General features: G+C 44.7%; 65 non-coding genes across 65 annotated transcripts; all 65 read right to left on the reverse strand.

The window, feature by feature from the left end:
• Positions 1-231: 231 nt before the first annotated feature.
• On the reverse strand, positions 232-304 carry trnar-acg (transfer RNA arginine (anticodon ACG)). The gene has a single exon. It is a non-coding gene; the product is annotated as a tRNA-Arg (tRNA).
• Positions 305-502: 198 nt separating this feature from the next.
• trnah-gug (transfer RNA histidin (anticodon GUG)) lies at positions 503-574 on the reverse strand. The gene has a single exon. It is a non-coding gene; the product is annotated as a tRNA-His (tRNA).
• Positions 575-833: 259 nt separating this feature from the next.
• Positions 834-906, reverse strand: trnar-acg (transfer RNA arginine (anticodon ACG)). The gene has a single exon. It is a non-coding gene; the product is annotated as a tRNA-Arg (tRNA).
• Positions 907-1104: 198 nt separating this feature from the next.
• Positions 1105-1176, reverse strand: trnah-gug (transfer RNA histidin (anticodon GUG)). Its single transcript has one exon. It is a non-coding gene; the product is annotated as a tRNA-His (tRNA).
• A 259-nt stretch (positions 1177-1435) lies between these two features.
• trnar-acg (transfer RNA arginine (anticodon ACG)) lies at positions 1436-1508 on the reverse strand. The gene has a single exon. It is a non-coding gene; the product is annotated as a tRNA-Arg (tRNA).
• A 198-nt stretch (positions 1509-1706) lies between these two features.
• Positions 1707-1778, reverse strand: trnah-gug (transfer RNA histidin (anticodon GUG)). Its single transcript has one exon. It is a non-coding gene; the product is annotated as a tRNA-His (tRNA).
• Positions 1779-2037: 259 nt separating this feature from the next.
• Positions 2038-2110, reverse strand: trnar-acg (transfer RNA arginine (anticodon ACG)). The gene has a single exon. It is a non-coding gene; the product is annotated as a tRNA-Arg (tRNA).
• A 198-nt stretch (positions 2111-2308) lies between these two features.
• On the reverse strand, positions 2309-2380 carry trnah-gug (transfer RNA histidin (anticodon GUG)). Its single transcript has one exon. It is a non-coding gene; the product is annotated as a tRNA-His (tRNA).
• A 259-nt stretch (positions 2381-2639) lies between these two features.
• On the reverse strand, positions 2640-2712 carry trnar-acg (transfer RNA arginine (anticodon ACG)). Its single transcript has one exon. It is a non-coding gene; the product is annotated as a tRNA-Arg (tRNA).
• A 198-nt stretch (positions 2713-2910) lies between these two features.
• trnah-gug (transfer RNA histidin (anticodon GUG)) lies at positions 2911-2982 on the reverse strand. The gene has a single exon. It is a non-coding gene; the product is annotated as a tRNA-His (tRNA).
• A 259-nt stretch (positions 2983-3241) lies between these two features.
• trnar-acg (transfer RNA arginine (anticodon ACG)) lies at positions 3242-3314 on the reverse strand. The gene has a single exon. It is a non-coding gene; the product is annotated as a tRNA-Arg (tRNA).
• Positions 3315-3512: 198 nt separating this feature from the next.
• On the reverse strand, positions 3513-3584 carry trnah-gug (transfer RNA histidin (anticodon GUG)). Its single transcript has one exon. It is a non-coding gene; the product is annotated as a tRNA-His (tRNA).
• A 259-nt stretch (positions 3585-3843) lies between these two features.
• On the reverse strand, positions 3844-3916 carry trnar-acg (transfer RNA arginine (anticodon ACG)). The gene has a single exon. It is a non-coding gene; the product is annotated as a tRNA-Cys (tRNA).
• A 198-nt stretch (positions 3917-4114) lies between these two features.
• trnah-gug (transfer RNA histidin (anticodon GUG)) lies at positions 4115-4186 on the reverse strand. Its single transcript has one exon. It is a non-coding gene; the product is annotated as a tRNA-His (tRNA).
• A 259-nt stretch (positions 4187-4445) lies between these two features.
• On the reverse strand, positions 4446-4518 carry trnar-acg (transfer RNA arginine (anticodon ACG)). Its single transcript has one exon. It is a non-coding gene; the product is annotated as a tRNA-Arg (tRNA).
• A 210-nt stretch (positions 4519-4728) lies between these two features.
• Positions 4729-4800, reverse strand: trnah-gug (transfer RNA histidin (anticodon GUG)). Its single transcript has one exon. It is a non-coding gene; the product is annotated as a tRNA-His (tRNA).
• A 259-nt stretch (positions 4801-5059) lies between these two features.
• trnar-acg (transfer RNA arginine (anticodon ACG)) lies at positions 5060-5132 on the reverse strand. Its single transcript has one exon. It is a non-coding gene; the product is annotated as a tRNA-Arg (tRNA).
• A 198-nt stretch (positions 5133-5330) lies between these two features.
• trnah-gug (transfer RNA histidin (anticodon GUG)) lies at positions 5331-5402 on the reverse strand. The gene has a single exon. It is a non-coding gene; the product is annotated as a tRNA-His (tRNA).
• A 259-nt stretch (positions 5403-5661) lies between these two features.
• Positions 5662-5734, reverse strand: trnar-acg (transfer RNA arginine (anticodon ACG)). Its single transcript has one exon. It is a non-coding gene; the product is annotated as a tRNA-Arg (tRNA).
• Positions 5735-5932: 198 nt separating this feature from the next.
• On the reverse strand, positions 5933-6005 carry trnah-gug (transfer RNA histidin (anticodon GUG)). Its single transcript has one exon. It is a non-coding gene; the product is annotated as a tRNA-His (tRNA).
• Positions 6006-6263: 258 nt separating this feature from the next.
• trnar-acg (transfer RNA arginine (anticodon ACG)) lies at positions 6264-6336 on the reverse strand. Its single transcript has one exon. It is a non-coding gene; the product is annotated as a tRNA-Arg (tRNA).
• Positions 6337-6546: 210 nt separating this feature from the next.
• Positions 6547-6618, reverse strand: trnah-gug (transfer RNA histidin (anticodon GUG)). The gene has a single exon. It is a non-coding gene; the product is annotated as a tRNA-His (tRNA).
• Positions 6619-6877: 259 nt separating this feature from the next.
• On the reverse strand, positions 6878-6950 carry trnar-acg (transfer RNA arginine (anticodon ACG)). The gene has a single exon. It is a non-coding gene; the product is annotated as a tRNA-Arg (tRNA).
• A 198-nt stretch (positions 6951-7148) lies between these two features.
• trnah-gug (transfer RNA histidin (anticodon GUG)) lies at positions 7149-7220 on the reverse strand. Its single transcript has one exon. It is a non-coding gene; the product is annotated as a tRNA-His (tRNA).
• A 259-nt stretch (positions 7221-7479) lies between these two features.
• trnar-acg (transfer RNA arginine (anticodon ACG)) lies at positions 7480-7552 on the reverse strand. Its single transcript has one exon. It is a non-coding gene; the product is annotated as a tRNA-Arg (tRNA).
• Positions 7553-7750: 198 nt separating this feature from the next.
• trnah-gug (transfer RNA histidin (anticodon GUG)) lies at positions 7751-7822 on the reverse strand. Its single transcript has one exon. It is a non-coding gene; the product is annotated as a tRNA-His (tRNA).
• A 259-nt stretch (positions 7823-8081) lies between these two features.
• trnah-aug (transfer RNA histidin (anticodon AUG)) lies at positions 8082-8154 on the reverse strand. Its single transcript has one exon. It is a non-coding gene; the product is annotated as a tRNA-His (tRNA).
• Positions 8155-8352: 198 nt separating this feature from the next.
• trnah-gug (transfer RNA histidin (anticodon GUG)) lies at positions 8353-8424 on the reverse strand. Its single transcript has one exon. It is a non-coding gene; the product is annotated as a tRNA-His (tRNA).
• Positions 8425-8683: 259 nt separating this feature from the next.
• On the reverse strand, positions 8684-8756 carry trnar-acg (transfer RNA arginine (anticodon ACG)). The gene has a single exon. It is a non-coding gene; the product is annotated as a tRNA-Arg (tRNA).
• A 198-nt stretch (positions 8757-8954) lies between these two features.
• Positions 8955-9026, reverse strand: trnah-gug (transfer RNA histidin (anticodon GUG)). Its single transcript has one exon. It is a non-coding gene; the product is annotated as a tRNA-His (tRNA).
• A 259-nt stretch (positions 9027-9285) lies between these two features.
• trnar-acg (transfer RNA arginine (anticodon ACG)) lies at positions 9286-9358 on the reverse strand. Its single transcript has one exon. It is a non-coding gene; the product is annotated as a tRNA-Arg (tRNA).
• Positions 9359-9556: 198 nt separating this feature from the next.
• trnah-gug (transfer RNA histidin (anticodon GUG)) lies at positions 9557-9628 on the reverse strand. Its single transcript has one exon. It is a non-coding gene; the product is annotated as a tRNA-His (tRNA).
• Positions 9629-9887: 259 nt separating this feature from the next.
• On the reverse strand, positions 9888-9960 carry trnar-acg (transfer RNA arginine (anticodon ACG)). Its single transcript has one exon. It is a non-coding gene; the product is annotated as a tRNA-Arg (tRNA).
• A 198-nt stretch (positions 9961-10158) lies between these two features.
• Positions 10159-10230, reverse strand: trnah-gug (transfer RNA histidin (anticodon GUG)). The gene has a single exon. It is a non-coding gene; the product is annotated as a tRNA-His (tRNA).
• A 259-nt stretch (positions 10231-10489) lies between these two features.
• trnah-aug (transfer RNA histidin (anticodon AUG)) lies at positions 10490-10562 on the reverse strand. Its single transcript has one exon. It is a non-coding gene; the product is annotated as a tRNA-His (tRNA).
• A 198-nt stretch (positions 10563-10760) lies between these two features.
• On the reverse strand, positions 10761-10832 carry trnah-gug (transfer RNA histidin (anticodon GUG)). Its single transcript has one exon. It is a non-coding gene; the product is annotated as a tRNA-His (tRNA).
• Positions 10833-11091: 259 nt separating this feature from the next.
• trnar-acg (transfer RNA arginine (anticodon ACG)) lies at positions 11092-11164 on the reverse strand. The gene has a single exon. It is a non-coding gene; the product is annotated as a tRNA-Arg (tRNA).
• Positions 11165-11362: 198 nt separating this feature from the next.
• Positions 11363-11434, reverse strand: trnah-gug (transfer RNA histidin (anticodon GUG)). The gene has a single exon. It is a non-coding gene; the product is annotated as a tRNA-His (tRNA).
• Positions 11435-11693: 259 nt separating this feature from the next.
• On the reverse strand, positions 11694-11766 carry trnar-acg (transfer RNA arginine (anticodon ACG)). The gene has a single exon. It is a non-coding gene; the product is annotated as a tRNA-Arg (tRNA).
• A 198-nt stretch (positions 11767-11964) lies between these two features.
• On the reverse strand, positions 11965-12036 carry trnah-gug (transfer RNA histidin (anticodon GUG)). Its single transcript has one exon. It is a non-coding gene; the product is annotated as a tRNA-His (tRNA).
• Positions 12037-12295: 259 nt separating this feature from the next.
• On the reverse strand, positions 12296-12368 carry trnar-acg (transfer RNA arginine (anticodon ACG)). The gene has a single exon. It is a non-coding gene; the product is annotated as a tRNA-Arg (tRNA).
• A 198-nt stretch (positions 12369-12566) lies between these two features.
• trnah-gug (transfer RNA histidin (anticodon GUG)) lies at positions 12567-12638 on the reverse strand. The gene has a single exon. It is a non-coding gene; the product is annotated as a tRNA-His (tRNA).
• Positions 12639-12897: 259 nt separating this feature from the next.
• Positions 12898-12970, reverse strand: trnar-acg (transfer RNA arginine (anticodon ACG)). Its single transcript has one exon. It is a non-coding gene; the product is annotated as a tRNA-Arg (tRNA).
• A 198-nt stretch (positions 12971-13168) lies between these two features.
• Positions 13169-13240, reverse strand: trnah-gug (transfer RNA histidin (anticodon GUG)). Its single transcript has one exon. It is a non-coding gene; the product is annotated as a tRNA-His (tRNA).
• A 259-nt stretch (positions 13241-13499) lies between these two features.
• trnah-aug (transfer RNA histidin (anticodon AUG)) lies at positions 13500-13572 on the reverse strand. The gene has a single exon. It is a non-coding gene; the product is annotated as a tRNA-His (tRNA).
• Positions 13573-13770: 198 nt separating this feature from the next.
• On the reverse strand, positions 13771-13842 carry trnah-gug (transfer RNA histidin (anticodon GUG)). Its single transcript has one exon. It is a non-coding gene; the product is annotated as a tRNA-His (tRNA).
• A 259-nt stretch (positions 13843-14101) lies between these two features.
• trnah-aug (transfer RNA histidin (anticodon AUG)) lies at positions 14102-14174 on the reverse strand. Its single transcript has one exon. It is a non-coding gene; the product is annotated as a tRNA-His (tRNA).
• A 198-nt stretch (positions 14175-14372) lies between these two features.
• Positions 14373-14444, reverse strand: trnah-gug (transfer RNA histidin (anticodon GUG)). Its single transcript has one exon. It is a non-coding gene; the product is annotated as a tRNA-His (tRNA).
• A 259-nt stretch (positions 14445-14703) lies between these two features.
• On the reverse strand, positions 14704-14776 carry trnar-acg (transfer RNA arginine (anticodon ACG)). The gene has a single exon. It is a non-coding gene; the product is annotated as a tRNA-Arg (tRNA).
• Positions 14777-14974: 198 nt separating this feature from the next.
• trnah-gug (transfer RNA histidin (anticodon GUG)) lies at positions 14975-15046 on the reverse strand. The gene has a single exon. It is a non-coding gene; the product is annotated as a tRNA-His (tRNA).
• A 259-nt stretch (positions 15047-15305) lies between these two features.
• Positions 15306-15378, reverse strand: trnah-aug (transfer RNA histidin (anticodon AUG)). The gene has a single exon. It is a non-coding gene; the product is annotated as a tRNA-His (tRNA).
• A 198-nt stretch (positions 15379-15576) lies between these two features.
• trnah-gug (transfer RNA histidin (anticodon GUG)) lies at positions 15577-15648 on the reverse strand. Its single transcript has one exon. It is a non-coding gene; the product is annotated as a tRNA-His (tRNA).
• A 259-nt stretch (positions 15649-15907) lies between these two features.
• On the reverse strand, positions 15908-15980 carry trnar-acg (transfer RNA arginine (anticodon ACG)). Its single transcript has one exon. It is a non-coding gene; the product is annotated as a tRNA-Arg (tRNA).
• A 198-nt stretch (positions 15981-16178) lies between these two features.
• trnah-gug (transfer RNA histidin (anticodon GUG)) lies at positions 16179-16250 on the reverse strand. The gene has a single exon. It is a non-coding gene; the product is annotated as a tRNA-His (tRNA).
• Positions 16251-16509: 259 nt separating this feature from the next.
• Positions 16510-16582, reverse strand: trnar-acg (transfer RNA arginine (anticodon ACG)). Its single transcript has one exon. It is a non-coding gene; the product is annotated as a tRNA-Arg (tRNA).
• Positions 16583-16780: 198 nt separating this feature from the next.
• Positions 16781-16852, reverse strand: trnah-gug (transfer RNA histidin (anticodon GUG)). The gene has a single exon. It is a non-coding gene; the product is annotated as a tRNA-His (tRNA).
• Positions 16853-17111: 259 nt separating this feature from the next.
• Positions 17112-17184, reverse strand: trnar-acg (transfer RNA arginine (anticodon ACG)). Its single transcript has one exon. It is a non-coding gene; the product is annotated as a tRNA-Arg (tRNA).
• A 198-nt stretch (positions 17185-17382) lies between these two features.
• Positions 17383-17454, reverse strand: trnah-gug (transfer RNA histidin (anticodon GUG)). Its single transcript has one exon. It is a non-coding gene; the product is annotated as a tRNA-His (tRNA).
• Positions 17455-17713: 259 nt separating this feature from the next.
• Positions 17714-17786, reverse strand: trnar-acg (transfer RNA arginine (anticodon ACG)). Its single transcript has one exon. It is a non-coding gene; the product is annotated as a tRNA-Arg (tRNA).
• A 198-nt stretch (positions 17787-17984) lies between these two features.
• trnah-gug (transfer RNA histidin (anticodon GUG)) lies at positions 17985-18056 on the reverse strand. The gene has a single exon. It is a non-coding gene; the product is annotated as a tRNA-His (tRNA).
• A 259-nt stretch (positions 18057-18315) lies between these two features.
• On the reverse strand, positions 18316-18388 carry trnar-acg (transfer RNA arginine (anticodon ACG)). The gene has a single exon. It is a non-coding gene; the product is annotated as a tRNA-Arg (tRNA).
• Positions 18389-18586: 198 nt separating this feature from the next.
• On the reverse strand, positions 18587-18658 carry trnah-gug (transfer RNA histidin (anticodon GUG)). The gene has a single exon. It is a non-coding gene; the product is annotated as a tRNA-His (tRNA).
• A 259-nt stretch (positions 18659-18917) lies between these two features.
• Positions 18918-18990, reverse strand: trnar-acg (transfer RNA arginine (anticodon ACG)). The gene has a single exon. It is a non-coding gene; the product is annotated as a tRNA-Arg (tRNA).
• Positions 18991-19188: 198 nt separating this feature from the next.
• Positions 19189-19260, reverse strand: trnah-gug (transfer RNA histidin (anticodon GUG)). Its single transcript has one exon. It is a non-coding gene; the product is annotated as a tRNA-His (tRNA).
• A 259-nt stretch (positions 19261-19519) lies between these two features.
• trnar-acg (transfer RNA arginine (anticodon ACG)) lies at positions 19520-19592 on the reverse strand. The gene has a single exon. It is a non-coding gene; the product is annotated as a tRNA-Arg (tRNA).
• Between the last annotated feature and the right edge of the window lie 30 nt (positions 19593-19622).

Consider the following 19622-nt stretch of genomic DNA (forward strand, 5'->3'; position numbering starts at 1 on the left):
ACCCAAGCCACAAGTCGGGATTTTAGCCAATGCTGTTTTTTAAATGAATGACCTGAGTAACGAGTAGTTTTCTGGTACTGCCGAATGGGTTTTTGGTGTATAATCTTGTTTTTCAAAGAAAGTGTATTTGCAAGTAGCAAAACACCTCGAGAATCGGTCTTTGCACAACCTCCTTTTCCAGTAGGAGCTTTTGACATAAGCACTGATCCTTTTGCAAGTCGAAGAATAGTACGAGCTAGCCAGGAGTCGAACCTGGAATCTTCAGATTCGTAGTCAGACGCGTTGTCCATTGCGCCACTAGCCCCTTACAAAAATGCTGTTGTAGATTCCACGTGTAACTATATTTTATGCCAACGGCTGAATGCTGTAACAGACCACAGCCGAGGAACCGGGTACCATTACTTATGTCGGCCAAAAACATCTAGTGTAAGCAAAAAAGCTGTCCAGTCTCAGACATTTCACATTAAAAGTGGAGTTGAAGACATTGACAACTCTGAGCTGCTGCCGTGACCCGGATTCGAACCGGGGTTGCTGCGACCACAACGCAGAGTACTAACCACTATACGATCACGGCTGCTTTGTGGAAAGAGTGTACATTTTTTACCCGAGCCACAACTCTGAATATTAGCCTTTGCTGTTTTTTAAATAAATGACCTGAGTAACGAGTAGTTTTCTGGTACTGCCGAATGGGATCTTGGTGTATAATCTTGTTTTTCAAAGAAAGTGTATTTTCAAGTAGCAAAAGACCTCGAGAATCGGTCTTTGCACAACCTCCTTTTCCAGTAGGAGCTTTTGACATAAGCACTGATCCTTTTGCAAGTCGAAGAATAGTACGAGCTAGCCAGGAGTCGAACCTGGAATCTTCTGATTCGTAGTCAGACGCGTTGTCCATTGCGCCACTAGCCCCTTACAAAAATGCTGTTGTAGATTCCACGTGTAACTATATTTTATGCCAACAGCTGAATGCTGTAACAGACCACAGCCGAGGAACCGGGTACCATTACTTATGTCGGCCAAAAACATCTAGTGTAAGCAAAAAAGCTGTCCAGTCTCAGACATTTCACATTAAAAGTGGAGTTGAAGACATTGACAACTCTGAGCTGCTGCCGTGACCCGGATTCGAACCGGGGTTGCTGCGACCACAACGCAGAGTACTAACCACTATACGATCACGGCTGCTTGGTGGAAAGAGTGTACATTTTTTACCCAAGCCACAAGTCGGGATTTTAGCCGTTGCTGTTTTTTAAATGAATGACCTGAGTAACGAGTAGTTTTCTGGTACTGCCGAATGGGTTTTTGGTGTATAATCTTGTTTTTCAAAGAAAGTGTATTTGCAAGTAGCAAAACACCTCGAGAATCGGTCTTAGCACAACCTCCTTTTCCAGTAGGAGCTTTTGACATAAGCACTGATACTTTTGCAAGTCGAAGAATAGTACGAGCTAGCCAGGAGTCGAACCTGGAATCTTCTGATTCGTAGTCAGACGCGTTGTCCATTGCGCCACTAGCCCCTTCCAAAAATGCTGTTGTAGATTCCACGTGTAACTATATTTTATGCCAACGGCTGAATGCTGTAACAGACCACAGCCGAGGAACCGGGTACCATTACTTATGTCAGCCAAAAACATCTAGTGTAAGCAAAAAAGCTGTCCAGTCTCAGACATTTCACATTAAAAGTGGAGTTGAAGACATTGACAACTCTGAGCTGCTGCCGTGACCCGGATTCGAACCGGGGTTGCTGCGACCACAACGCAGAGTACTAACCACTATACGATCACGGCTGCTTGGTGGAAAGAGTGTACATTTTTTACCCAAGCCACAACTCTGAATATTAGCCTTTGCTGTTTTTTAAATAAATGACCTGAGTAACGAGTAGTTTTCTGGTACTGCAGAATGGGTTCTTGGTGTATAATCTTGTTTTTCAAAGAAAGTGTATTTTCAAGTAGCAAAAGACCTCGAGAATCGGTCTTTGCACAACCTCCTTTTCCAGTAGGAGCTTTTGACATAAGCACTGATCCTTTTGCAAGTCGAAGAATAGTACGAGCTAGCCAGGAGTCGAACCTGGAATCTTCTGATTCGTAGTCAGACGCGTTGTCCATTGCGCCACTAGCCCCTTACAAAAATGCTGTTGTAGATTCCACGTGTAACTATATTTTATGCCAACGGCTGAATGCTGTAACAGACCACAGCCGAGGAACCGGGTACCATTACTTATGTCGGCCAAAAACATCTAGTGTAAGCAAAAAAGCTGTCCAGTCTCAGACATTTCACATTAAAAGTGGAGTTGAAGACATTGACAACTCTGAGCTGCTGCCGTGACCCGGATTCGAACCGGGGTTGCTGCGACCACAACGCAGAGTACTAACCACTATACGATCATGGCTGCTTGGTGGAAAGAGTGTACATTTTTTACCCAAGCCACAACTCTGAATATTAGCCTTTGCTGTTTTTTAAATAAATGACCTGAGTAACGAGTAGTTTTCTGGTACTGCCGAATGGGTTCTTGGTGTATAATCTTGTTTTTCAAAGAGAGTGTATTTGCAAGTAGCAAAACACCTCGAGAATCGGTCTTTGCACAACCTCCTTTTCCAGTAGAAGCTTTTGACATGAGCACTGATCCTTTTGCAAGTCGAAGAATAGTACGAGCTAGCCAGGAGTCGAACCTGGAATCTTCTGATTCGTAGTCAGACGCGTTGTCCATTGCGCCACTAGCCCCTTACAAAAATGCTGTTGTAGATTCCACGTGTAACTTCATTTTATGCCAACGGCTGAATGCTGTAACAGACCACAGCCGAGGAACCGGGTACCATTACTTATGTCGGCCAAAAACATCTAGTGTAAGCAAAAAAGCTGTCCAGTCTCAGACATTTCACATTAAAAGTGGAGTTGAAGACATTGACAACTCTGAGCTGCTGCCGTGACCCGGATTCGAACCGGGGTTGCTGCGACCACAACGCAGAGTACTAACCACTATACGATCACGGCTGCTTGGTGGAAAGAGTGTACATTTTTTACCCAAGCCACAACTCTGAATATTAGCCTTTGCTGTTTTTTAAATAAATGACCTGAGTAACGAGTAGTTTTCTGGTACTGCAGAATGGGTTCTTGGTGTATAATCTTGTTTTTCAAAGAAAGTGTATTTTCAAGTAGCAAAAGACCTCGAGAATCGGTCTTTGCACAACCTCCTTTTCCAGTAGGAGCTTTTGACATAAGCACTGATCCTTTTGCAAGTCGAAGAATAGTACGAGCTAGCCAGGAGTCGAACCTGGAATCTTCTGATTCGTAGTCAGACGCGTTGTCCATTGCGCCACTAGCCCCTTACAAAAATGCTGTTGTAGATTCCACGTGTAACTATATTTTATGCCAACGGCTGAATGCTGTAACAGACCACAGCCGAGGAACCGGGTACCATTACTTATGTCGGCCAAAAACATCTAGTGTAAGCAAAAAAGCTGTCCAGTCTCAGACATTTCACATTAAAAGTGGAGTTGAAGACATTGACAACTCTGAGCTGCTGCCGTGACCCGGATTCGAACCGGGGTTGCTGCGACCACAACGCAGAGTACTAACCACTATACGATCACGGCTGCTTTGTGGAAAGAGTGTACATTTTTTACCCGAGCCACAACTCTGAATATTAGCCTTTGCTGTTTTTTAAATGAATGACCTGAGTAACGAGTAGTTTTCTGGTACTGCCGAATGGGTTCTTGGTGTATAATCTTGTTTTTCAAAGAAAGTGTATTTTCAAGTAGCAAAAGACCTCGAGAATCGGTCTTTGCACAACCTCCTTTTCCAGTAGGAGCTTTTGACATAAGCACTGATCCTTTTGCAAGTCGAAGAATAGTACGAGCTAGCCAGGAGTCGAACCTGGAATCTTCTGATTTGTAGTCAGACGCGTTGTCCATTGCGCCACTAGCCCCTTACAAAAATGCTGTTGTAGATTCCACGTGTAACTATATTTTATGCCAACAGCTGAATGCTGTAACAGACCACAGCCGAGGAACCGGGTACCATTACTTATGTCGGCCAAAAACATCTAGTGTAAGCAAAAAAGCTGTCCAGTCTCAGACATTTCACATTAAAAGTGGAGTTGAAGACATTGACAACTCTGAGCTGCTGCCGTGACCCGGATTCGAACCGGGGTTGCTGCGACCACAACGCAGAGTACTAACCACTATACGATCACGGCTGCTTGGTGGAATGAGTGTACATTTTTTACCCAAGCCACAAGTCGGGATTTTAGCCGTTGCTGTTTTTTAAATGAATGACCTGAGTAACGAGTAGTTTTCTGGTACTGCCGAATGGGTTCTTGGTGTATAATCTTGTTTTTCAAAGAAAGTGTATTTGCAAGTAGCAAAACACCTCGAGATTCGGTCTTAGCACAACATCCTTTTCCAGTAGGAGCTTTTGACATGAGCACTGATCCTTTTGCAAGTCGAAGAATAGTACGAGCTAGCCAGGAGTCGAACCTGGAATCTTCTGATTCGTAGTCAGACGCGTTGTCCATTGCGCCACTAGCCCCTTACAAAAATGCTGTTGTAGATTCCACGTGTAACTTCATTTTATGCCAACGGCTGAATGCTGTAACAGACCACAGCCGAGGAACCCGGTACCATTACTGGTGTCGGCCAAAAACATCTAGTGTAAGCAAAAAAGCTGTCGATTCTCAGACATTTCACATGCCAAGGCACATTAAAAGTGGAGTTGAAGACATTGACAACTCTGAGCTGCTGCCGTGACCCGGATTCGAACCGGGGTTGCTGCGACCACAACGCAGAGTTCTAACCACTATACGATCACGGCTGCTTGGTGGAAAGAGTGTACATTTTTTACCCAAGCCACAACTCTGAATATTAGCCTTTGCTGTTTTTTAAATAAATGACCTGAGTAACGAGTAGTTTTCTGGTACTGCCGAATGGGTTCTTGGTATATAATCTTGTTTTTCAAAGAAAGTGTATTTGCAAGTAGCAAAATACCTCGAGAATCGGTCTTAGCACAACCTCCTTTTCAAGTAGGAGCTTTTGACATAAGCACTGATCCTTTTGCAAGTCGAAGAATAGTACGAGCTAGCCAGGAGTCGAACCTGGAATCTTCTGATTCGTAGTCAGACGCGTTGTCCATTGCGCCACTAGCCCCTTACAAAAATGCTGTTGTAGATTCCACGTGTAACTATATTTTATGCCAACGGCTGAATGCTGTAACAGACCACAGCCGAGGAACCGGGTACCATTACTTATGTCGGCCAAAAACATCTAGTGTAAGCAAAAAAGCTGTCCAGTCTCAGACATTTCACATTAAAAGTGGAGTTGAAGACATTGACAACTCTGAGCTGCTGCCGTGACCCGGATTCGAACCGGGGTTGCTGCGACCACAACGCAGAGTACTAACCACTATACGATCACGGCTGCTTGGTGGAAAGAGTGTACATTTTTTACCCAAGCCACAAGTCGGGATTTTAGCCAATGCTGTTTTTTAAATGAATGACCTGAGTAACGAGTAGTTTTCTGGTACTGCCGAATGGGTTTTTGGTGTATAATCTTGTTTTTCAAAGAAAGTGTATTTTCAAGTAGCAAAAGACCTCGAGAATCGGTCTTTGCACAACCTCCTTTTCCAGTAGGAGCTTTTGACATAAGCACTGATCCTTTTGCAAGTCGAAGAATAGTACGAGCTAGCCAGGAGTCGAACCTGGAATCTTCTGATTCGTAGTCAGACGCGTTGTCCATTGCGCCACTAGCCCCTTCCAAAAATGCTGTTGTAGATTCCACGTGTAACTTCATTTTATGCCAACGGCTGAATGCTGTAACAGACCACAGCCGAGGAACCGGGTACCATTACTGGTGTCGGCCAAAAACATCTAGTGTAAGCAAAAAAGCTGTCCAGTCTCAGACATTTCACATTAAAAGTGGAGTTGAAGACATTGACAACTCTGAGCTGCTGCCGTGACCCGGATTCGAACCGGGGGTTGCTGCGACCACAACGCAGAGTACTAACCACTATACGATCACGGCTGCTTGGTGGAAAGAGTGTACATTTTTTACCCAAGCCACAAGTCGGGATTTTAGCCGTTGCTGTTTTTTAAATGAATGACCTGAGTAACGAGTAGTTTTCTGGTACTGCCGAATGGGTTCTTGGTGTATAATCTTGTTTTTCAAAGAAAGTGTATTTGCAAGTAGCAAAACACCTCGAGATCGGTCTTAGCACAACATCCTTTTCCAGTAGGAGCTTTTGACATGAGCACTGATCCTTTTGCAAGTCGAAGAATAGTACGAGCTAGCCAGGAGTCGAACCTGGAATCTTCTCATTCGTAGTCAGACGCGTTGTCCATTGCGCCACTAGCCCCTTACAAAAATGCTGTTGTAGATTCCACGTGTAACTTCATTTTATGCCAACGGCTGAATGCTGTAACAGACCACAGCCGAGGAACCCGGTACCATTACTGGTGTCCGCCAAAAACATCTAGTGTAAGCAAAAAAGCTGTCGAGTCTCAGACATTTCACATGCCAAGGCACATTAAAAGTGGAGTTGAAGACATTGACAACTCTGAGCTGCTGCCGTGACCCGGATTCGAACCGGGGTTGCTGCGACCACAACGCAGAGTACTAACCACTATACGATCACGGCTGCTTTGTGGAAAGAGTGTAAATTTTTTACCCGAGCCACAACTCTGAATATTAGCCTTTGCTGTTTTTTAAATAAATGACCTGAGTAACGAGTAGTTTTCTGGTACTGCCGAATGGGATCTTGGTGTATAATCTTGTTTTTCAAAGAAAGTGTATTTTCAAGTAGCAAAAGACCTCGAGAATCGGTCTTTGCACAACCTCCTTTTCCAGTAGGAGCTTTTGACATAAGCACTGATCCTTTTGCAAGTCGAAGAATAGTACGAGCTAGCCAGGAGTCGAACCTGGAATCTTCTGATTCGTAGTCAGACGCGTTGTCCATTGCGCCACTAGCCCCTTACAAAAATGCTGTTGTAGATTCCACGTGTAACTATATTTTATGCCAACAGCTGAATGCTGTAACAGACCACAGCCGAGGAACCGGGTACCATTACTTATGTCGGCCAAAAACATCTAGTGTAAGCAAAAAAGCTGTCCAGTCTCAGACATTTCACATTAAAAGTGGAGTTGAAGACATTGACAACTCTGAGCTGCTGCCGTGACCCGGATTCGAACCGGGGTTGCTGCGACCACAACGCAGAGTACTAACCACTATACGATCACGGCTGCTTGGTGGAAAGAGTGTACATTTTTTACCCAAGCCACAAGTCGGGATTTTAGCCGTTGCTGTTTTTTAAATGAATGACCTGAGTAACGAGTAGTTTTCTGGTACTGCCGAATGGGTTTTTGGTGTATAATCTTGTTTTTCAAAGAAAGTGTATTTGCAAGTAGCAAAACACCTCGAGAATCGGTCTTAGCACAACCTCCTTTTCCAGTAGGAGCTTTTGACATAAGCACTGATACTTTTGCAAGTCGAAGAATAGTACGAGCTAGCCAGGAGTCGAACCTGGAATCTTCTGATTCGTAGTCAGACGCGTTGTCCATTGCGCCACTAGCCCCTTCCAAAAATGCTGTTGTAGATTCCACGTGTAACTATATTTTATGCCAACGGCTGAATGCTGTAACAGACCACAGCCGAGGAACCGGGTACCATTACTTATGTCGGCCAAAAACATCTAGTGTAAGCAAAAAAGCTGTCCAGTCTCAGACATTTCACATTAAAAGTGGAGTTGAAGACATTGACAACTCTGAGCTGCTGCCGTGACCCGGATTCGAACCGGGGTTGCTGCGACCACAACGCAGAGTACTAACCACTATACGATCACGGCTGCTTGGTGGAAAGAGTGTACATTTTTTACCCAAGCCACAAGTCGGGATTTTAGCCGTTGCTGTTTTTTAAATGAATGACCTGAGTAACGAGTAGTTTTCTGGTACTGCCGAATGGGTTCTTGGTGTATAATCTTGTTTTTCAAAGAAAGTGTATTTGCAAGTAGCAAAACACCTCGAGAATCGGTCTTAGCACAACCTCCTTTTCCAGTAGGAGCTTTTGACAGGAGCACTGATCCTTTTGCAAGTCGAAGAATAGTACGAGCTAGCCAGGAGTCGAACCTGGAATCTTCTGATTCATAGTCAGACGCGTTGTCCATTGCGCCACTAGCCCCTTACAAAAATGCTGTTGTAGATTCCACGTGTAACTATATTTTATGCCAACGGCTGAATGCTGTAACAGACCACAGCCGAGGAACCGGGTACCATTACTGGTGTCGGCCAAAAACATCTAGTGTAAGCAAAAAAGCTGTCCAGTCTCAGACATTTCACATTAAAAGTGGAGTTGAAGACATTGACAACTCTGAGCTGCTGCCGTGACCCGGATTCGAACCGGGGTTGCTGCGACCACAACGCAGAGTACTAACCACTATACGATCACGGCTGCTTGGTGGAAAGAGTGTACATTTTTTACCCAAGCCACAAGTCGGGATTTTAGCCGTTGCTGTTTTTTAAATGAATGACCTGAGTAACGAGTAGTTTTCTGGTACTGCCGAATGGGTTCTTGGTGTATAATCTTGTTTTTCAAAGAAAGTGTATTTGCAAGTAGCAAAACACCTCGAGAATCGGTCTTAGCACAACCTCCTTTTCCAGTAGGAGCTTTTGACAGGAGCACTGATCCTTTTGCAAGTCGAAGAATAGTACGAGCTAGCCAGGAGTCGAACCTGGAATCTTCTGATTCGTAGTCAGACGCGTTGTCCATTGCGCCACTAGCCCCTTCCAAAAATGCTGTTGTAGATTCCACGTGTAACTATATTTTATGCCAACGGCTGAATGCTGTAACAGACCACAGCCGAGGAACCGGGTACCATTACTTATGTCGGCCAAAAACATCTAGTGTAAGCAAAAAAGCTGTCCAGTCTCAGACATTTCACATTAAAAGTGGAGTTGAAGACATTGACAACTCTGAGCTGCTGCCGTGACCCGGATTCGAACCGGGGTTGCTGCGACCACAACGCAGAGTACTAACCACTATACGATCACGGCTGCTTGGTGGAAAGAGTGTACATTTTTTACCCAAGCCACAAGTTGGGATTTTAGCCGTTGCTGTTTTTTAAATGAATGACCTGAGTAACGAGTAGTTTTCTGGTACTGCCGAATGGGTTTTTGGTGTATAATCTTGTTTTTCAAAGAAAGTGTATTTGCAAGTAGCAAAACACCTCGAGAATCGGTCTTAGCACAACCTCCTTTTCCAATAGGAGCTTTTGACAGGAGCACTGATCCTTTTGCAAGTCGAAGAATAGTACGAGCTAGCCAGGAGTCGAACCTGGAATCTTCTGATTCGTAGTCAGACGCGTTGTCCATTGCGCCACTAGCCCCTTACAAAAATGCTGTTGTAGATTCCACGTGTAACTATATTTTATGCCAACGGCTGAATGCTGTAACAGACCACAGCCGAGGAACCGGGTACCATTACTTATGTCGGCCAAAAACATCTAGTGTAAGCAAAAAAGCTGTCCAGTCTCAGACATTTCACATTAAAAGTGGAGTTGAAGACATTGACAACTCTGAGCTGCTGCCGTGACCCGGATTCGAACCGGGGTTGCTGCGACCACAACGCAGAGTACTAACCACTATACGATCACGGCTGCTTGGTGGAAAGAGTGTACATTTTTTACCCAAGCCACAAGTCGGGATTTTAGCCGTTGCTGTTTTTTAAATGAATGACCTGAGTAACGAGTAGTTTTCTGGTACTGCCGAATGGGTTTTTGGTGTATAATCTTGTTTTTCAAAGAAAGTGTATTTGCAAGTAGCAAAACACCTCGAGAATCGGTCTTAGCACAACCTCCTTTTCCAGTAGGAGCTTTTGACATAAGCACTGATCCTTTTGCAAGTCGAAGAATAGTACGAGCTAGCCAGGAGTCGAACCTGGAATCTTCTGATTCGTAGTCAGACGCGTTGTCCATTGCGCCACTAGCCCCTTCCAAAAATGCTGTTGTAGATTCCACGTGTAACTATATTTTATGCCAACGGCTGAATGCTGTAACAGACCACAGCCGAGGAACCGGGTACCATTACTTATGTCGGCCAAAAACATCTAGTGTAAGCAAAAAAGCTGTCCAGTCTCAGACATTTCACATTAAAAGTGGAGTTGAAGACATTGACAACTCTGAGCTGCTGCCGTGACCCGGATTCGAACCGGGGTTGCTGCGACCACAACGCAGAGTACTAACCACTATACGATCACGGCTGCTTGGTGGAAAGAGTGTACATTTTTTACCCAAGCCACAAGTCGGGATTTTAGCCGTTGCTGTTTTTTAAATGAATGACCTGAGTAACGAGTAGTTTTCTGGTACTGCCGAATGGGTTCTTGGTGTATAATCTTGTTTTTCAAAGAAAGTGTATTTGCAAGTAGCAAAACACCTCGAGAATCGGTCTTAGCACAACCTCCTTTTCCAGTAGGAGCTTTTGACAGGAGCACTGATCCTTTTGCAAGTCGAAGAATAGTACGAGCTAGCCAGGAGTCGAACCTGGAATCTTCTGATTCATAGTCAGACGCGTTGTCCATTGCGCCACTAGCCCCTTACAAAAATGCTGTTGTAGATTCCACGTGTAACTATATTTTATGCCAACGGCTGAATGCTGTAACAGACCACAGCCGAGGAACCGGGTACCATTACTGGTGTCGGCCAAAAACATCTAGTGTAAGCAAAAAAGCTGTCCAGTCTCAGACATTTCACATTAAAAGTGGAGTTGAAGACATTGACAACTCTGAGCTGCTGCCGTGACCCGGATTCGAACCGGGGTTGCTGCGACCACAACGCAGAGTACTAACCACTATACGATCACGGCTGCTTGGTGGAAAGAGTGTACATTTTTTACCCAAGCCACAAGTCGGGATTTTAGCCGTTGCTGTTTTTTAAATGAATGACCTGAGTAACGAGTAGTTTTCTGGTACTGCCGAATGGGTTCTTGGTGTATAATCTTGTTTTTCAAAGAAAGTGTATTTGCAAGTAGCAAAACACCTCGAGAATCGGTCTTAGCACAACCTCCTTTTCCAGTAGGAGCTTTTGACATGAGCACTGATCCTTTTGCAAGTCGAAGAATAGTACGAGCTAGCCAGGAGTCGAACCTGGAATCTTCTGATTCGTAGTCAGACGCGTTGTCCATTGCGCCACTAGCCCCTTACAAAAATGCTGTTGTAGATTCCACGTGTAACTATATTTTATGCCAACGGCTGAATGCTGTAACAGACCACAGCCGAGGAACCGGGTACCATTACTTATGTCGGCCAAAAACATCTAGTGTAAGCAAAAAAGCTGTCCAGTCTCAGACATTTCACATTAAAAGTGGAGTTGAAGACATTGACAACTCTGAGCTGCTGCCGTGACCCGGATTCGAACCGGGGTTGCTGCGACCACAACGCAGAGTACTAACCACTATACGATCACGGCTGCTTGGTGGAAAGAGTGTACATTTTTTACCCAAGCCACAAGTCGGGATTTTAGCCGTTGCTGTTTTTTAAATGAATGACCTGAGTAACGAGTAGTTTTCTGGTACTGCCGAATGGGTTTTTGGTGTATAATCTTGTTTTTCAAAGAAAGTGTATTTGCAAGTAGCAAAACACCTCGAGAATCGGTCTTAGCACAACCTCCTTTTCCAATAGGAGCTTTTGACAGGAGCACTGATCCTTTTGCAAGTCGAAGAATAGTACGAGCTAGCCAGGAGTCGAACCTGGAATCTTCTGATTCGTAGTCAGACGCGTTGTCCATTGCGCCACTAGCCCCTTACAAAAATGCTGTTGTAGATTCCACGTGTAACTATATTTTATGCCAACGGCTGAATTCTGTAACAGACCACAGCCGAGGAACCGGGTACCATTACTTATGTCGGCCAAAAACATCTAGTGTAAGCAAAAAAGCTGTCCAGTCTCAGACATTTCACATTAAAAGTGGAGTTGAAGACATTGACAACTCTGAGCTGCTGCCGTGACCCGGATTCGAACCGGGGTTGCTGCGACCACAACGCAGAGTACTAACCACTATACGATCACGGCTGCTTGGTGGAAAGAGTGTACATTTTTTACCCAAGCCACAAGTCGGGATTTTAGCCGTTGCTGTTTTTTAAATGAATGACCTGAGTAACGAGTAGTTTTCTGGTACTGCCGAATGGGTTCTTGGTGTATAATCTTGTTTTTCAAAGAAAGTGTATTTTCAAGTAGCAAAACACCTCGAGAATCGGTCTTAGCACAACCTCCTTTTCCAGTAGGAGCTTTTGACATGAGCACTGATCCTTTTGCAAGTCGAAGAATAGTACGAGCTAGCCAGGAGTCGAACCTGGAATCTTCTGATTCGTAGTCAGACGCGTTGTCCATTGCGCCACTAGCCCCTTACAAAAATGCTGTTGTAGATTCCACGTGTAACTATATTTTATGCCAACGGCTGAATGCTGTAACAGACCACAGCCGAGGAACCGGGTACCATTACTTATGTCGGCCAAAAACATCTAGTGTAAGCAAAAAAGCTGTCCAGTCTCAGACATTTCACATTAAAAGTGGAGTTGAAGACATTGACAACTCTGAGCTGCTGCCGTGACCCGGATTCGAACCGGGGTTGCTGCGACCACAACGCAGAGTACTAACCACTATACGATCACGGCTGCTTGGTGGAAAGAGTGTACATTTTTTACCCAAGCCACAAGTCGGGATTTTAGCCGTTGCTGTTTTTTAAATGAATGACCTGAGTAACGAGTAGTTTTCTGGTACTGCCGAATGGGTTTTTGGTGTATAATCTTGTTTTTCAAAGAAAGTGTATTTGCAAGTAGCAAAACACCTCGAGAATCGGTCTTAGCACAACCTCCTTTTCCAATAGGAGCTTTTGACAGGAGCACTGATCCTTTTGCAAGTCGAAGAATAGTACGAGCTAGCCAGGAGTCGAACCTGGAATCTTCTGATTCGTAGTCAGACGCGTTGTCCATTGCGCCACTAGCCCCTTCCAAAAATGCTGTTGTAGATTCCACGTGTAACTATATTTTATGCCAACGGCTGAATGCTGTAACAGACCACAGCCGAGGAACCGGGTACCATTACTTATGTCGGCCAAAAACATCTAGTGTAAGCAAAAAAGCTGTCCAGTCTCAGACATTTCACATTAAAAGTGGAGTTGAAGACATTGACAACTCTGAGCTGCTGCCGTGACCCGGATTCGAACCGGGGTTGCTGCGACCACAACGCAGAGTACTAACCACTATACGATCACGGCTGCTTGGTGGAAAGAGTGTACATTTTTTACCCAAGCCACAAGTCGGGATTTTAGCCGTTGCTGTTTTTTAAATGAATGACCTGAGTAACGAGTAGTTTTCTGGTACTGCCGAATGGGTTCTTGGTGTATAATCTTGTTTTTCAAAGAAAGTGTATTTGCAAGTAGCAAAACACCTCGAGAATCGGTCTTAGCACAACCTCCTTTTCCAGTAGGAGCTTTTGACAGGAGCACTGATCCTTTTGCAAGTCGAAGAATAGTACGAGCTAGCCAGGAGTCGAACCTGGAATCTTCTGATTCATAGTCAGACGCGTTGTCCATTGCGCCACTAGCCCCTTACAAAAATGCTGTTGTAGATTCCACGTGTAACTATATTTTATGCCAACGGCTGAATGCTGTAACAGACCACAGCCGAGGAACCGGGTACCATTACTGGTGTCGGCCAAAAACATCTAGTGTAAGCAAAAAAGCTGTCCAGTCTCAGACATTTCACATTAAAAGTGGAGTTGAAGACATTGACAACTCTGAGCTGCTGCCGTGACCCGGATTCGAACCGGGGTTGCTGCGACCACAACGCAGAGTACTAACCACTATACGATCACGGCTGCTTGGTGGAAAGAGTGTACATTTTTTACCCAAGCCACAAGTCGGGATTTTAGCCGTTGCTGTTTTTTAAATGAATGACCTGAGTAACGAGTAGTTTTCTGGTACTGCCGAATGGGTTCTTGGTGTATAATCTTGTTTTTCAAAGAAAGTGTATTTGCAAGTAGCAAAACACCTCGAGAATCGGTCTTAGCACAACCTCCTTTTCCAGTAGGAGCTTTTGACAGGAGCACTGATCCTTTTGCAAGTCGAAGAATAGTACGAGCTAGCCAGGAGTCGAACCTGGAATCTTCTGATTCATAGTCAGACGCGTTGTCCATTGCGCCACTAGCCCCTTCCAAAAATGCTGTTGTAGATTCCACGTGTAACTATATTTTATGCCAACGGCTGAATGCTGTAACAGACCACAGCCGAGGAACCGGGTACCATTACTTATGTCGGCCAAAAACATCTAGTGTAAGCAAAAAAGCTGTCCAGTCTCAGACATTTCACATTAAAAGTGGAGTTGAAGACATTGACAACTCTGAGCTGCTGCCGTGACCCGGATTCGAACCGGGGTTGCTGCGACCACAACGCAGAGTACTAACCACTATACGATCACGGCTGCTTGGTGGAAAGAGTGTACATTTTTTACCCAAGCCACAAGTTGGGATTTTAGCCGTTGCTGTTTTTTAAATGAATGACCTGAGTAACGAGTAGTTTTCTGGTACTGCCGAATGGGTTTTTGGTGTATAATCTTGTTTTTCAAAGAAAGTGTATTTGCAAGTAGCAAAACACCTCGAGAATCGGTCTTAGCACAACCTCCTTTTCCAATAGGAGCTTTTGACAGGAGCACTGATCCTTTTGCAAGTCGAAGAATAGTACGAGCTAGCCAGGAGTCGAACCTGGAATCTTCTGATTCGTAGTCAGACGCGTTGTCCATTGCGCCACTAGCCCCTTACAAAAATGCTGTTGTAGATTCCACGTGTAACTATATTTTATGCCAACGGCTGAATGCTGTAACAGACCACAGCCGAGGAACCGGGTACCATTACTTATGTCGGCCAAAAACATCTAGTGTAAGCAAAAAAGCTGTCCAGTCTCAGACATTTCACATTAAAAGTGGAGTTGAAGACATTGACAACTCTGAGCTGCTGCCGTGACCCGGATTCGAACCGGGGTTGCTGCGACCACAACGCAGAGTACTAACCACTATACGATCACGGCTGCTTGGTGGAAAGAGTGTACATTTTTTACCCAAGCCACAAGTCGGGATTTTAGCCGTTGCTGTTTTTTAAATGAATGACCTGAGTAACGAGTAGTTTTCTGGTACTGCCGAATGGGTTCTTGGTGTATAATCTTGTTTTTCAAAGAAAGTGTATTTGCAAGTAGCAAAACACCTCGAGAATCGGTCTTAGCACAACCTCCTTTTCCAGTAGGAGCTTTTGACAGGAGCACTGATCCTTTTGCAAGTCGAAGAATAGTACGAGCTAGCCAGGAGTCGAACCTGGAATGTTCTGATTCATAGTCAGACGCGTTGTCCATTGCGCCACTAGCCCCTTACAAAAATGCTGTTGTAGATTCCACGTGTAACTATATTTTATGCCAACGGCTGAATGCTGTAACAGACCACAGCCGAGGAACCGGGTACCATTACTGGTGTCGGCCAAAAACATCTAGTGTAAGCAAAAAAGCTGTCCAGTCTCAGACATTTCACATTAAAAGTGGAGTTGAAGACATTGACAACTCTGAGCTGCTGCCGTGACCCGGATTCGAACCGGGGTTGCTGCGACCACAACGCAGAGTACTAACCACTATACGATCACGGCTGCTTGGTGGAAAGAGTGTACATTTTTTACCCAAGCCACAAGTCGGGATTTTAGCCGTTGCTGTTTTTTAAATGAATGACCTGAGTAACGAGTAGTTTTCTGGTACTGCCGAATGGGTTTTTGGTGTATAATCTTGTTTTTCAAAGAAAGTGTATTTGCAAGTAGCAAAACACCTCGAGAATCGGTCTTAGCACAACCTCCTTTTCCAGTAGGAGCTTTTGACATAAGCACTGATCCTTTTGCAAGTCGAAGAATAGTACGAGCTAGCCAGGAGTCGAACCTGGAATCTTCTGATTCGTAGTCAGACGCGTTGTCCATTGCGCCACTAGCCCCTTCCAAAAATGCTGTTGTAGATTCCACGTGTAACTATATTTTATGCCAACGGCTGAATGCTGTAACAGACCACAGCCGAGGAACCGGGTACCATTACTTATGTCGGCCAAAAACATCTAGTGTAAGCAAAAAAGCTGTCCAGTCTCAGACATTTCACATTAAAAGTGGAGTTGAAGACATTGACAACTCTGAGCTGCTGCCGTGACCCGGATTCGAACCGGGGTTGCTGCGACCACAACGCAGAGTACTAACCACTATACGATCACGGCTGCTTGGTGGAAAGAGTGTACATTTTTTACCCAAGCCACAAGTCGGGATTTTAGCCGTTGCTGTTTTTTAAATGAATGACCTGAGTAACGAGTAGTTTTCTGGTACTGCCGAATGGGTTCTTGGTGTATAATCTTGTTTTTCAAAGAAAGTGTATTTTCAAGTAGCAAAACACCTCGAGAATCGGTCTTAGCACAACCTCCTTTTCCAGTAGGAGCTTTTGACATGAGCACTGATCCTTTTGCAAGTCGAAGAATAGTACGAGCTAGCCAGGAGTCGAACCTGGAATCTTCTGATTCGTAGTCAGACGCGTTGTCCATTGCGCCACTAGCCCCTTACAAAAATGCTGTTGTAGATTCCACGTGTAACTATATTTTATGCCAACGGCTGAATGCTGTAACAGACCACAGCCGAGGAACCGGGTACCATTACTTATGTCGGCCAAAAACATCTAGTGTAAGCAAAAAAGCTGTCCAGTCTCAGACATTTCACATTAAAAGTGGAGTTGAAGACATTGACAACTCTGAGCTGCTGCCGTGACCCGGATTCGAACCGGGGTTGCTGCGACCACAACGCAGAGTACTAACCACTATACGATCACGGCTGCTTGGTGGAAAGAGTGTACATTTTTTACCCAAGCCACAAGTCGGGATTTTAGCCGTTGCTGTTTTTTAAATGAATGACCTGAGTAACGAGTAGTTTTCTGGTACTGCCGAATGGGTTTTTGGTGTATAATCTTGTTTTTCAAAGAAAGTGTATTTGCAAGTAGCAAAACACCTCGAGAATCGGTCTTAGCACAACCTCCTTTTCCAATAGGAGCTTTTGACAGGAGCACTGATCCTTTTGCAAGTCGAAGAATAGTACGAGCTAGCCAGGAGTCGAACCTGGAATCTTCTGATTCGTAGTCAGACGCGTTGTCCATTGCGCCACTAGCCCCTTACAAAAATGCTGTTGTAGATTCCACGTGTAACTATATTTTATGCCAACGGCTGAATTCTGTAACAGACCACAGCCGAGGAACCGGGTACCATTACTTATGTCGGCCAAAAACATCTAGTGTAAGCAAAAAAGCTGTCCAGTCTCAGACATTTCACATTAAAAGTGGAGTTGAAGACATTGACAACTCTGAGCTGCTGCCGTGACCCGGATTCGAACCGGGGTTGCTGCGACCACAACGCAGAGTACTAACCACTATACGATCACGGCTGCTTGGTGGAAAGAGTGTACATTTTTTACCCAAGCCACAAGTCGGGATTTTAGCCGTTGCTGTTTTTTAAATGAATGACCTGAGTAACGAGTAGTTTTCTGGTACTGCCGAATGGGTTTTTGGTGTATAATCTTGTTTTTCAAAGAAAGTGTATTTGCAAGTAGCAAAACACCTCGAGAATCGGTCTTAGCACAACCTCCTTTTCCAGTAGGAGCTTTTGACATAAGCACTGATCCTTTTGCAAGTCGAAGAATAGTACGAGCTAGCCAGGAGTCGAACCTGGAATCTTCTGATTCGTAGTCAGACGCGTTGTCCATTGCGCCACTAGCCCCTTCCAAAAATGCTGTTGTAGATTCCACGTGTAACTTCATTTTATGCCAACGGCTGAATGCTGTAACAGACCACAGCCGAGGAACCGGGTACCATTACTGGTGTCGGCCAAAAACATCTAGTGTAAGCAAAAAAGCTGTCCAGTCTCAGACATTTCACATTAAAAGTGGAGTTGAAGACATTGACAACTCTGAGCTGCTGCCGTGACCCGGATTCGAACCGGGGTTGCTGCGACCACAACGCAGAGTACTAACCACTATACGATCACGGCTGCTTGGTGGAAAGAGTGTACATTTTTTACCCAAGCCACAAGTCGGGATTTTAGCCGTTGCTGTTTTTTAAATGAATGACCTGAGTAACGAGTAGTTTTCTGGTACTGCCGAATGGGTTCTTGGTGTATAATCTTGTTTTTCAAAGAAAGTGTATTTTCAAGTAGCAAAACACCTCGAGAATCGGTCTTAGCACAACCTCCTTTTCCAGTAGGAGCTTTTGACATGAGCACTGATCCTTTTGCAAGTCGAAGAATAGTACGAGCTAGCCAGGAGTCGAACCTGGAATCTTCTGATTCGTAGTCAGACGCGTTGTCCATTGCGCCACTAGCCCCTTACAAAAATGCTGTTGTAGATTCCACGTGTAACTATATTTTATGCCAACGGCTGAATGCTGTAACAGACCACAGCCGAGGAACCGGGTACCATTACTTATGTCGGCCAAAAACATCTAGTGTAAGCAAAAAAGCTGTCCAGTCTCAGACATTTCACATTAAAAGTGGAGTTGAAGACATTGACAACTCTGAGCTGCTGCCGTGACCCGGATTCGAACCGGGGTTGCTGCGACCACAACGCAGAGTACTAACCACTATACGATCACGGCTGCTTGGTGGAAAGAGTGTACATTTTTTACCCAAGCCACAAGTCGGGATTTTAGCCGTTGCTGTTTTTTAAATGAATGACCTGAGTAACGAGTAGTTTTCTGGTACTGCCGAATGGGTTTTTGGTGTATAATCTTGTTTTTCAAAGAAAGTGTATTTGCAAGTAGCAAAACACCTCGAGAATCGGTCTTAGCACAACCTCCTTTTCCAATAGGAGCTTTTGACAGGAGCACTGATCCTTTTGCAAGTCGAAGAATAGTACGAGCTAGCCAGGAGTCGAACCTGGAATCTTCTGATTCGTAGTCAGACGCGTTGTCCATTGCACCACTAGCCCCTTACAAAAATGCTGTTGTAGATTCCACGTGTAACTATATTTTATGCCAACGGCTGAATGCTGTAACAGACCACAGCCGAGGAACCGGGTACCATTACTTATGTCGGCCAAAAACATCTAGTGTAAGCAAAAAAGCTGTCCAGTCTCAGACATTTCACATTAAAAGTGGAGTTGAAGACATTGACAACTCTGAGCTGCTGCCGTGACCCGGATTCGAACCGGGGTTGCTGCGACCACAACGCAGAGTACTAACCACTATACGATCACGGCTGCTTGGTGGAAAGAGTGTACATTTTTTACCCAAGCCACAAGTCGGGATTTTAGCCGTTGCTGTTTTTTAAATGAATGACCTGAGTAACGAGTAGTTTTCTGGTACTGCCGAATGGGTTTTTGGTGTATAATCTTGTTTTTCAAAGAAAGTGTATTTGCAAGTAGCAAAACACCTCGAGAATCGGTCTTAGCACAACCTCCTTTTCCAGTAGGAGCTTTTGACATAAGCACTGATCCTTTTGCAAGTCGAAGAATAGTACGAGCTAGCCAGGAGTCGAACCTGGAATCTTCTGATTCGTAGTCAGACGCGTTGTCCATTGCGCCACTAGCCCCTTACAAAAATGCTGTTGTAGATTCCACGT

Source organism: Pungitius pungitius, chromosome 16, assembly GCF_949316345.1.
Source record: "Pungitius pungitius chromosome 16, fPunPun2.1, whole genome shotgun sequence".
NCBI lineage: Eukaryota > Metazoa > Chordata > Actinopteri > Perciformes > Gasterosteidae > Pungitius > Pungitius pungitius.